This window comes from Lepidochelys olivacea (genome assembly GCF_965140295.1).
Source record: "Lepidochelys olivacea isolate rLepOli2 genome assembly, chromosome: 1".
In the NCBI taxonomy this organism is placed as follows: domain Eukaryota; kingdom Metazoa; phylum Chordata; order Testudines; family Cheloniidae; genus Lepidochelys; species Lepidochelys olivacea.
This window is the reverse complement of record NC_140411.1, coordinates 340,620,636-340,633,066: the sequence shown is the minus strand read 5'-3', so window position 1 is coordinate 340,633,066 and position 12,431 is coordinate 340,620,636.

Here is a 12,431-nt window from a genome sequence, read left to right as displayed (position 1 = left end):
AGAACCAGGGCCAAGGATCAGAGTCCGAATGCCTGAGCCCAGGGTCAAGACAGAGCCAGACCTAGGAATTAGTGCTGATGGTCAAAGAACTGATTATCTGGAGTCAGGGAACGCAGGAGCAGTTGCAAGGCAGAAGCAAGACTGGATGCAGGGCTTGGAGTGAGACAAGCACAGGGAGGCAGAGAATCCACAGGTATGTTCATTGAGCAGCCACTGATCTACTGAAGCCGCTTGGCTTAAGAGCAAGCCATCTGAATACCTTAGCCCAGTGGTCCCCAAACTGTGGGGTATGACCCTTGGGGGGGGGCACAGAGGAACATTATGGGGGGCATGGCCACCTAGCCCCACTCTGCCTCCAGCTGTGCCGCAGCCCCCAGCCCGGCCACAGCTCAACACTCAGCCATGGCCCCAGCCCAAGCCTTGGACCCCAGTCGTGGCCCCATCCTTGGTCTCCAGCCCCAAACACAGCTCCAGGCCTGGCCCCAGACCCACCCCCAACCGTGGCCCTGGCCTCGGCCTCTGGTCCCCAGCCTGGATGCAACTCAGGCCCTGACTGCGGCCCCGCTCCCAGCCACAGCTCCTGACCATGGCTCCCAGAGGGGAAGAAGTGCAGATGGGGGGGTCAGCTAGATGTAAAAAGTTTGGGAACCACTGCCTTAGCCAGTCAGGTGGTTTTGCTGTGGCCAAGCTGCACACATTGATTGACTGACTGGTCAGGCGCAGCTACAGGCCCTTATTGCTACACAGTCCGAGATCTTACAGTGTTCTGGGCACACTGCATGCCAACTAAGTGAAGGCACTGAGCCCTCTGAAGGTCAGCATTTCATCTTTTTATGCCTTTATTTAGGACCCAGTACTGCAAGGGGCTGAATTCTGATATTACTGTGCTGTGATAATTAAAAACACACTATACTCAAAAGACCAACACATCAGGCTAAAGTCTCTATAATAAAGTAACCAGTTTAGGGTTACCAGGCACCTGGTTTTTTACCAGAATACCTGGTCAAAAAGGGCCCCTGGTGGCTCCTCTCAGCACAGCTGACCGGGCCGCTAAAAATCCAGTTAGCCGCAGTTGCCAGCTCCCGGAAGCAGCTGGCATGTCCTTCTGGCTCCTAGGCGGAGGGGAAGCCAGGGGGGCTCCGCACGCTTCCCCTACCGCAGTGCAGGCACCACCCCGAGTGTCCACTCCAAATCTCCCATTGGCTGGGGACCACGGCCAATGGGATCTGCAGGGGCAGCGCCTGCAAGCAGTGCACAGAGCCCCCATGGTCGCGCCTGCACCTAGGAGCCAGAGGGACATGTTGCTGCTTCCCAGGAGCTGCCTGAGATCAGTGCTGCCTGGAGCGCACACCCCGAATCTCCTCCAGTGCCCCAACCCCCTGCCCCAGCTCAGAACCCCCTCCAGGAGTCTGCGTCCCTGCCCAGAGCCCCCTCCTGGACCCCAAACCTCTCATCCCCATCCCCACCCCAGAGCCCACACCCCCTCTCAATGCCCTGCCCCAGCCTGGAGCCCATCCCACACTCCAAACCCCTCATCCCTGGCCCCACCCCAGAGCCTTCACCCCCTAGCCGGAGTCGTCACCCCCTCCTTAAGAGTAACAAGAAGGGTTTCTTCAGGTATGTTGGCAACAAGAAGAAAGCCAAGGAAAGTGTGGGCCCCTTAATGAATGAGGGAGGCAACCTAGTGACGGAGGATGTGGAAAAAACTAATGTACTCAATGCTTTTTTTGCCTCTGTCTTCCCGAATAAGGTCAGCTCCCAGACTGCTGTGCTGGGCATCACAACATGGGGAATAGATGGCCAGCCCTCTGTGGAGAAAGAGGTGGTTAGGGACTATTTAGAAAAACTGGACGTGCACAAATCCATGGGGCCGGATGAGTTGCATCTGAGAGTGCTAAAGGAACTGGCGGCTGTGATTGCAGAGCCATTGGCCATTTGAAAACTCGTGGCGAACGGGGGAAATCCTGGATGACTGGAAAAAGGCTAATGTAGTGCCAATCTTTAAAAAAGGGAAGAAGGAGGATCCTGGGAACTACAGGCCAGTAAGCCTCACTTCAGTCCCTGGAAAAATCATGGAGCAGGTCCTCAAAGAATCAATCCTGAAGCACTTACATGAGAGGAAAGTGATCAGGAACAGTCAGCATGGATTCACCAAGGGAAGGTCATGCCTGACTAATCTAATTGCCTTCTATGGTGAGATTACTGGTTCTGTGGATGAAGGGAAAGCAGTGGATGTATTGTATCTTGACTTTAGCAAAGCTTTTGACACGGTCTCCCACAGTATTCTTGTCAGCAAGTTAAGGAAGTATGGGCTGGATGAATGCACTATAAGGTGGGTAGAAAGTTGGCTAGATTGTCGGGCTCAACGGGTAGTGATCGATGGCTCCATGTCTAGTTGGCAGCCGGTGTCAAGTGGAGTGCTCCAGGGGTCGGTCCTGGGGCCGGTTTTGTTTAATATCTTCATAAATAATCTGGAGGACGGTGTGGATTGCACTCTCAGCAGATTTGCAGATGATACTAAACTGGGAGGAGTGGTAGATACGCTGGAGGGCAGGGATAGGATACAGAGGGACCTAGACAAATTGGAGGATTGGGCCAAAAGAAATCTGATGAGCTTCAATAAGGATAAGTGCAGGGTCCTGCACTTAGGACGGAAGAACCCAATGCACAGCTACAGACTAGGGACCGAATGGCTAGGCAGCAGTTCTGCGGAAAAGGACCTAGGGGTGACAGTGGACGAGAAGCTGGATATGAGTCAGCAGTGTGCCCTTGTTGCCAAGAAGGCCAATGGCATTTTGGGATGTATAAGTAGGGGCATAGCGAGCAGATCGAGGGACGTGATCGTCCCCCTCTATTCGACATTGGTGAGGCCTCATCTGGAGTACTGTGTCCAGTTTTGGGCCCCACACTACAAGAAGGATGTGGATAAATTGGAGAGTCCAGCGAAGGGCAACAAAAATGATTAGGGGTCTGGAACACATGAGTTATGAGGAGAGGCTGAGGGAACTGGGATTGTTTAGTCTGCGGAAGAGAAGAATGAGGGGGGATTTGATAGCTGCCTTCAGCTACCTGAGAGGTAGTTCCAGAGAGGATGGTTCTAGACTATTCTCAGTGGTGGAAGAGGACAGGACGAGGAGTAATGGTCTCAAGTTGCAGTGGGGGAGGTTTAGGTTGGATATTAGGAAAAACTTTTTCACTAGGAGGGTGGTGAAACACTGGAATGCGTTGCCTAGGGAGGTGGTGGAATCTCCTTCCTTAGAAGTTTTTAAGGTCAGGCTTGACAAAGCCCTGGCTGGGATGATTTAATTGGGTATGGGTCCTGCTTTTGAGCAGGGGGTTGGACTAGATGACCTCCTGAGGTCCCTTCCAACCCTGATGTTCTATGATTCTATGATTCCTACACTCCTAACCCCCTGCCCAGCCCGGTGACAATGAACAAGTGAGCGAGGGTTGGGGAGAGTGAGCAACAGAGGGAGGGGGATGGAGTGAGCAGGGGGCAGGGTTAGGGTGTTCGGTTTTCTGCAATCAGAAAGTTGGTAACCCTAAATCTATTTCTTTCTACCAGATGCAAGACAAATGTCAAAGTTCATAATATAAGGACTGTATGATCTTCTAGGCAACTATTTCTCAGTATGATGTGCCCTTTATTTTTGTCCTTCCATGGAGTCTTTAAAACCTATCACTCTTTTCAATAACACAGTATTTTTAAAACATTTGTGAAACCTTCAACATGTGTGCAGAACCATCCAACGGAACCATGACATCTTATTGTTGTAACCTTGACTAACAGCAAATTTTCTATAGAGCCTTTCACTGTAGTATCTACAATCTTCCCAGGTAAACTGGATTGATATTGTGGGGGCTTCACAGTGTCGTCTTCTCCCTTCCATAGTTATTAGAGGCTCTGCTTGGGGGTATAATTTGTGTGTCCCCGCTATTCTATTTATGGTGGCATTAAATGGAGGGTCTTCCATTGTGTCTTGAGGATGATCAGACTTTGAATGAGCCTCATCTCCTTCACTAGCTCATTTCACAGGTGAACTCTTTGAACCAGGTACATCTTATTTCAGATTCTTAGGCGTTGTATCCTGGGCTTTATCAGCTGTCTTTGTGGGTCACAGTATAAATGGAATTGCTGCGGTAGTTAGGTTCCACCCCACTAATGGCGTTGAAAATCGGGACCAAGTCTTCAAATTGGTAGCAATAGCAGACTGGAAGCCAAGCAGAAGTATCAGAGCATGGTAGTAATGTGCTTGTAGCAGCCTATCCCACTGAGCAAGTCCATTATGCTAGGCACTGTACAAACCCAGACAAAGACACGTTCCAGGCCCTGAAAAGTATAGCTGTGACATTACAGAATGATGCATTCTGGGGCTTCAAATGATAGCAGAGCCAGTAGGAATTTGTTGGACTTCAAACAAATTTTAAAAGGTTTTGGTTTGCTTTGGTTTTGTGCTGCATACTCATCTTAGCCTGGTTAGTGTGCGGAAATTCAGCACATTCTTGTGTAGCATGTGGGGTTTTCCTTTTTTCTTGCAGATCACTTTTAAGGTGTCTGATTTGGTGTTTTAGTCTGTGTCACTTGAAGTGTAAACTGATTATTGCATGGTCATGCAGCCCGAGAACCTGCAAGTATCTGAATAAATATAAGCTTTAGCCTTAAAATCAAAACTCACCGTTCAGTCTTGGAGGCTTGTCAATTTTAAAAACTACACTAACCATTGTAAAGGATATTTTTGAAATGTGATTTGATATGAAATCATTAAAGCAGTAGGAACAGTACGGGCCAGGCAGCTATTCCAGTGTCATGCAATAATGCATGTCAATATTATGTAAAGTTAAATGTACTCAACTTTAAAATAGTGCCTGTTATTGAAAATAATTAGTGGGGGCAGATTGCAGCAGAGCAAAAGTGTGTTGTGGGAAGGGATGGAACTAGGAATCTGAGTAGGAGTGTTTGCCCTTTACTCCATTCAGGCTTTAGTACTGAATTGCAGTCCTCTCATTTTTCTGGCTGCCTAAATCTTATTTTCTGTTCTCTTTGGTTCCCATTGTTCATTTGGCCTCATATAGTTCCATTGTCAGCTGACTTCTTTTGTTTTCTTAGGTTTAGCTCAGTTGATTGAGGCCTCCGCTCCTGCTGGCTGCTGTCTTCCTAATCGGTTTTGAATGTATGTAGTGCATCCTGTCACTGCCTGATCAAATGGGCTGTTTCTGTCAAGACAAATTTTCTGCATCTCTCTGCCTCCCTCTCTTCTCTCATATTTTCTGTCTCCTCTCCCATTTTCTTGCCTTTCTCCGTTAACCTCTTCCTGTCTCTGTTTCCCCTCTGTTATCTCTGTTTCATATCCTCTTTGTTTCTTTGTCCCTTTCTCTACTTATTTAATTTTGATTGAGCCCTCAGTACATTCGCAGGGTTGATAAAAAGTGTTTACACAGAAAAATTGAATAAATGGATACAACACAACACCACTTTTTAAAGAATTTCTGTTGTACCCCATTGCCTTTCTGAGAAATTAAAAGCTACACAGATACTAAAAAATACATTACCTGTCAGCAAATGGAAACTGCAAACACGGATGCTACACTAGAGCTTTCTCCATGACTCTATATAGAACAGGCAGCTATACCTGGACGTGTAGAAAAGGCCAAGAGCCTAATTCAGGAAAGCCCTTACGCATGTGTTTTATGATGTGCTGATGCTTAAGTGCTGTCCTGAATCAGGATGTTTTCCTGAATTGGGGTGTCAGTTTAGAATTACCTGGCCTGATCCTGTTCCCAAAGCAAAATGAGCAGCGAGGCGATCATGGAGAGAAAAAGAGGACATAATCAGATGGTGTAATTTACACCATAAGGAGAAGGGGATGTGATAGAACAGGAAAGAAACCAATTAAGTTGTACTAAGATAAAGCAGAGGGTTATTGGTGATGATGCAGAACAAGGGAAGATGCCAGCTTAGAGTTTTGCATTCCCATGTGTGTTTTCAAGGCTTGCAATTGGAAAAGGTGTGTTTTTGTAAACTGTGCAGATCTGATAGGGAGCCATTATGAGACAATAAATCTGGAATATAAGGATGCCATTTTTATGGAGTCACTTTTCAGAACACAACTACACTTAAAGCTAAAGTTAATTTATGCCATTCATCCACTGCTCAAAAAATGACTGAAATTATTTTCCTCATATTTAGCAGAAAAATTCATCTCTGGGCTGACAGCAAGAATGGCAAGTTTCAATGCCAAGAAAGAATTTCCCATAAAGTTACAAACAAATGAAAACAGGAGACTATAATGGAAAATTGTAGGTACACGGAGCTATAGTGTTTGTTAATGCAAAAGCTGTAATTACATGTCTAATATAGTGCAAAAGTTAATCTTCAGTATCTTTTCCATTTGCTACTGAGACAAGCAGACAGGCATATAGAGAAGTGTAATGGATTCTGATAGATAAGGAACATATTCAGTTCACTCAGGTAGAGCTCCTTGTGGGATATCAGAATACATTTGTTCAAGAGTATGATGTTCACAGTCTTTTCCCTGACTCTTCTGTTTGCATATTTCTAAATAAAATGTACACCAAAGCTACCTTTTTAAAAATTACCACAGAATAGTATTGGAAATTATTCAAGTCTTCTGTTCAAACATAAGTGATGCAAACAGAATTCACTATAAAATTGTAATTTATACATCTGCAGCCCTGATAGTCATGTTCAGCTGAGGCATGCTCAGCCAAAACACAGGGTGGAGGTACAAATGTGGCTTTAAAACACATCTTCCCCCTGTCATGGGACATTGTATATTAGACCAGTCCCCAGTGCAAGATAAAGCAGCCTTAAGGTTCCCTAACAGGCCATTACCTCAGCATAACTTGCCAGGGAAAATGGAAGACCTGACTATACCCCCTATGCTACAGGGTGGAACTGGAATCGTAGCCATTACATTAGCAGTACACCACCAGAGGATTCCCCTACATCTGACCACAAAGGCAGCTTCGCAGCATTGGAGCATCACAAAGCTACCTTAGCAAAGGAGAGATACTGGCCTACCCACCTGTGGGATATAAACATTGTTTATCACCTCACAAAAGTCATTAAGCAAATCAGGAGTTTTGTGAAAGCCAAGACACCAAATAATAGAGTTTTCAGTCATCCTAGATTCCTATTTATCATAGTAATTTACTATTATCACTGCCATGCTCTTCACCCCCCCCCCCCCTTTCCCAAGCTGAAAATATATTCAGGGTTCAATCTGACTGCATTTCAGATCAATCAAGAACAGGAAGCATCGATTTTCTTAAATACCGGGGGGGAAAAAGTGAATTTGTGCAAGGGCACACATACCTTGAGATATATGAGCCAATCGGCTTGAAATGTTGTTTTGCCCTGACCTGACAAGGCTGACTGTCTCAGGCAACACATAATCTCTTTTAATATACTACCAGGAATGTGATGGCTGTTTGAGAATGCTTCCAAAATGCAGTTTATCTTGAGAGTTGACACCTTAATAGAAACTATACCATCTCTTTGGGAACTCTGTTAGAAGCAAAAATTAATAAGGGTTATTGTTGATTCTGGGGAGAGACGGATGGTGAGAGAGACTGAATCAACTTGTCATAGGTTTTGAGGAGGACTTAAAAAAATTATGTGCCCAGCATATGAAGGCTGTCTCTAAACAGACCTGTATGACAAAGCCACTGGAATTGCCTGTTTAACCTGGGAAACTCACAGGGCTGTGTCCTTTGCATCAACAGCTTTTGTAACAGGGTCATTCTCTCATTCGTCAGCATGATTTAAAGTTGCACACTTAAGACTCAAGTAAGCTTCTTTGCAAACACTGTCAAGTATGGGATCATAATGAGAAGAGATTACATGGAAGCTAATTATGTTATGTTGCATTTGAAATAATTCCATGTAAAAATTAAAAGAATACTGGGTTGAAAAAAGAATACACACAGTAGTTAATCATGAAATGATATGAGAATATATAAAAACAGTGCAGTATGCAGGGAAAGGCCACATATTGAGTACAGGACAGAGTTTTCTTTAAAGTGCCGATCCCTGAGGACTGTGATGGCTTGTGGGACTGAGAATAGATGAATTTGAATCTGACCCAGGTTTGTTTCCACCTGTGTGTGGACTATACAAAATGAGCTGGTGGTCACTAAACAAGTGCCTGCATCATAGAACATAAGCAGAGGTCTCTGAGCAATGTTGTGGATTGAATGGGCATCGAAACTAGACCGGTGCTTCCAGCTTTATGCTGGTGGGGCAGTTGGTGGAGGCTTGCACTGCCACTGCTGTGCTGTGCTTGCTTGCTTGATGGCTAGATGGTGGACTACCATCCCTAGTTGATCGATAACTTTACAAGCATAGCATTTACTTTTAGAAAAATTGGAGTCAAGGGCTATAGGGGAATCTAAACAATTAGAGATTATTTTGACTGATCCTTCATTTTCACTGTAATTTCTGTTGACCCAATGAGTCAAATTTAGCCTCACTGTAAGTGGGCATGACTGCAGTGGAATTGAACCTTCTTAAAGCCAGATTTAATTTGAGCCAGTGATACTAACCTACAGTTCTGCCAATCTCCGTGCCTGAAATTACAGATTAGGAAGCAGGCCAAGGATTGCGTGTTCAGATTTAGAACAGGACTGGGTTTAGGCTATAGATCAGAGTTTGCAACGGAGGCTAACCAGCCAGGTCTGACAGCATCAAAAGTTCTTGATCTGTTATTGTGAGATTTCCCACCACCTTGAGTCACAAAAACCAGATCCAGAAAATAAGTCCCTTCTGGTTTTGGATTCAACCCACGAGCCAAAGAGGTGGTTTTCAAGTCCAGTCAGTCCCTATAAAGTTCACTGAGGAGTAGTTAGTTGGATTTCAGATTCCAGTTCAGGGTTTTATCTAGTTTTAGAGTCTGGTTCAAGCTGCAAAAGGGTCAGATCTGGATTTTACAACCACCCACATGTCTGCAGCAGCTTGGATCTAACGTTTCACTTGGGCCCATTATAAAGGTACAGGCCATTTACAGAGACCATTTTTAACCCTCTCAAAAAGTGGGGGAATGTTTTGATCTGGGGTTGTGATCTGGACCTGTCTGATCAGAGGAACATTCTTTATAGTAGGTGCTCTATAATAAAGAACAAAATTGTCAGACACATAAATTAACATAATTTGTTGGGGAAGAGTCAACATAGTTTTTGTAAAGGGAAATAATGCCTCACCAATGGACTAGAATTCTATGAGGGGGCCAATAAGCATGTGGCCAAGGGGGATCCAGTGGATATAGTGTACTTAGATTTTCAGAACACCTTTGACAAGGTCCCTCACCAAAGGCTCTTAAGCGAAGTAAGCAGTCATGGGGTAAGACGGAAGGTCCTCTCATAGATTGGTAACTGGTTAAAAGATAGGCAACAAACAGTAGGAATAAATGGTCAGTTTTCAGAATGGAGAGAGGTAAATAGTGGTGTCCCCCAAGGGTCTGTACTGGGACCAGTTCCATTCAACATATTCATAAATCATCTGGAAAAAGGGGTAAACAGTGAGGTGGTAAAATTTGCAGATGATACAAAACTACTCAGGATAGTTAAGGCCCAGGCAGACTTAAGAGCTACAAAAGGATCTCACAAAAGTGGGTGACTGGGCAACAAAATGGCAGATGAAATTCCATGTTGATAAATGCAGAGTAATGCACATTGGAAAACATATGTATAGCTGGGATTATAAAGTGGAGTCTAAATTAGCTGTTAACACTCAAGAAAGATCTTGGGGTCATTGTGGATAGTTCTCTGAAAACATCCACTCGATATGCAGCAGCAGTCAAAAAAGGTAACAGAATGTTGGGAATCATTAAGAAAGGGATAGATAAGACAGAAAATATCATATTGCTGCTATATAAATCCATGGTATGCCCACATCTTGAGTACTACATACAGATGTGATCACGCCATCTCATAAAAGATATATTGGAATCGGAAAAGGCTCAAAAAAGGGCAACAAAAATGATGAGGGGTATGGAACAGCTTCTGTATGAGGAGAGATTAATAAGACTGGGACTTTTCAGCTTGGAAAAGAGAGAACTAAGGGGGGATATGATAGCAGTCTATAAAATCATGACTGATGTGGAGAAAGTAAATAAGGAAGTGTTATTTACTCCTTCTCAGAACAAGAACTAGGTGTCACCATGAAATTAATAGGCAGCAGGTTTAAAACAAACAAAAAAGTATTTCTTCACAACGCAGAGTCAACCTGTGGAACTCTTTGCCACAGGATGTTCTGAAGGCCAAGACAAATAGGGTTCAAAAAAGAACTAGATAAATTCATGAAGGATAGGTCCATCAATGGACCTATTAACCAGGATGGGCAGAGATGATATTCCTAGCCTCTGTTTGCCAGACGCTGGGAATGGGTGACAGGGGATGGATCACTTGATGATTACCTGTTCTGTTCATTCCCTCTGGGGCACCTGGCACTGGCCACTGTCCGAAGATGGCTAGATGGACCTTGGGTCTGACCCAATATGGCTGTTTTTATGTTGTTCTTACGCCTTTTAACCAAAGAAACAAATACCTTTAAAACAACATCTGTACCAGTTGCCAGCCAGATGGTAGTGAATTGTTAGATTCTATCAGCAAAACAGAGGAAGGAAATGTTTTAAAACAAGATTATGTTATTTTCCCTTGTTCTTATTATGAAACCTTTCTGAAATGAACTTTTAAAAACTTGGAACCTCTTCCTGGGGCATGAATGGAACCAGACAAACTGGAGGCTTACAAGGAAGCAATTAAAAACAAGGGAACGTATAGCAGCAAGCAACTGAAACAAAGTACCCATGGCTGAGTTTCCAGTTTGGGAGGACATATAGTGAAATACATTGAAGAATAAAAGGAAAAATAATTATTCCATTAAAATATATGGTGTTTGTTTCCCCTTTAATTGCCACAGATTGGATGGTAGCTGGGTTTCTCATTCTCAGAGGGAAATAAGACTGAAAGCTGGGAAAGGAGATAAGATAAGCAATTGTGTATCCACCTCACTGGGGTTATGAAGTTTAACTAGTATTTGTAAAGTACTCTGAGATCCTTGAATGAAAGGTACTGAATAAAGGCAGCATACTATTATCATCAAAGAATCATAGAAAATTAGGGTTGGAAGAAACCTCAGGAGGTTATAGAGTCCAACCCCCTGCTCAAAGTAGGGCCAACTCCAACTAAATCATCCCAGCCAGGGCTTTCTCAAGCCAGGCCTTAATCTCTAAGGATGGAGATTCTACCACCATCCTCCTAGTGAAATAGTTTTTCCTAATATGCAACCCAAACCTCCCCCACTGCAAATTGAGACCATTGCTCCTTGTTCTGTCATCTGCCACCACTGAGAACAGCCGAGCTCCACCCTCTTTGGAACCCTCCTCAGGTAGTTGAAGGCTGCTATCAAATCCCCCCTCATTCTTCTCATCTGCAGACTAAATAAGCCCAGTTCCCGCAGCCTCTGCTCATAAGTCATGTGCCCCAGCCCCCTAATCATTTTCATTGCCCTCTGCTGGACTCTCTCCAATTTGTCCACATCCTTTCTGTAGTGGGGGGCCCCAAAACTGGACACAATACTCCAGATGTGGCTTCACCAGTGCCGAATAGGGGGAAATAATCACTTCTCCCAATCTGCTGGCAATGCTCCTACTAATGCAACCCAATATGCCGTTAGCCTTCTTGGCAACAAGGGCACACTGCTGGCTCATATCCAGCTTCTCGTCCACTGTCACCCCTAGGTCCTTTTCCGCAGAACTGCTGCCTAGCCATTCGGGCCCTAGTCTGTAGCTATGCATTGGGTTCTTCCGTCCTAAGTGCAGGACCCTGCACTTATCCTTATTGAACCTCATCAGATTTCTTTTGGCCCAATCCTCCAATTTTTCTAGGTCACTCTGGTCCCATCCCTACTTCCCCACAGCTTAGTGTCATCCGCGAACTTGCTGAGGGTGCAATCCATCCCATCATCCAGATCATTAATGAAGATATTGAACAAAATTGGCCCCAGGACCAATCCCCCAGGGCACTCTGCTTGATACTGGCTGCCATCTAGACATCAAGCCATTGACCACTACCCATTGAGCCCGACGATCTAGCCAGCTTTCTGTCCACCTTATAGTCCATTCATCCAGTCCAGACTTCTTTAACTTGCTGGCGTGAATACTGTGGGAGACCATATCAAAAGCTTTGCTAAAGTCAAGGAATATCACATCCACCACTTTCCCCATATCCACAGAGCCAGTTATCTCATCATAGAAGGCAATCAGGTTGGTCAGGCATGACTTGCCCTTGGTGAATCTATGTTGCCTGTTCCGATCACCTTCTTCTCCAAGTGCTTCAAAATGGATTCCTTGAGGATCTGCTCCATGATTTTTCCAGGGGCTGAGGTGAGGCTGACTGGTCTGCAGGTCCAT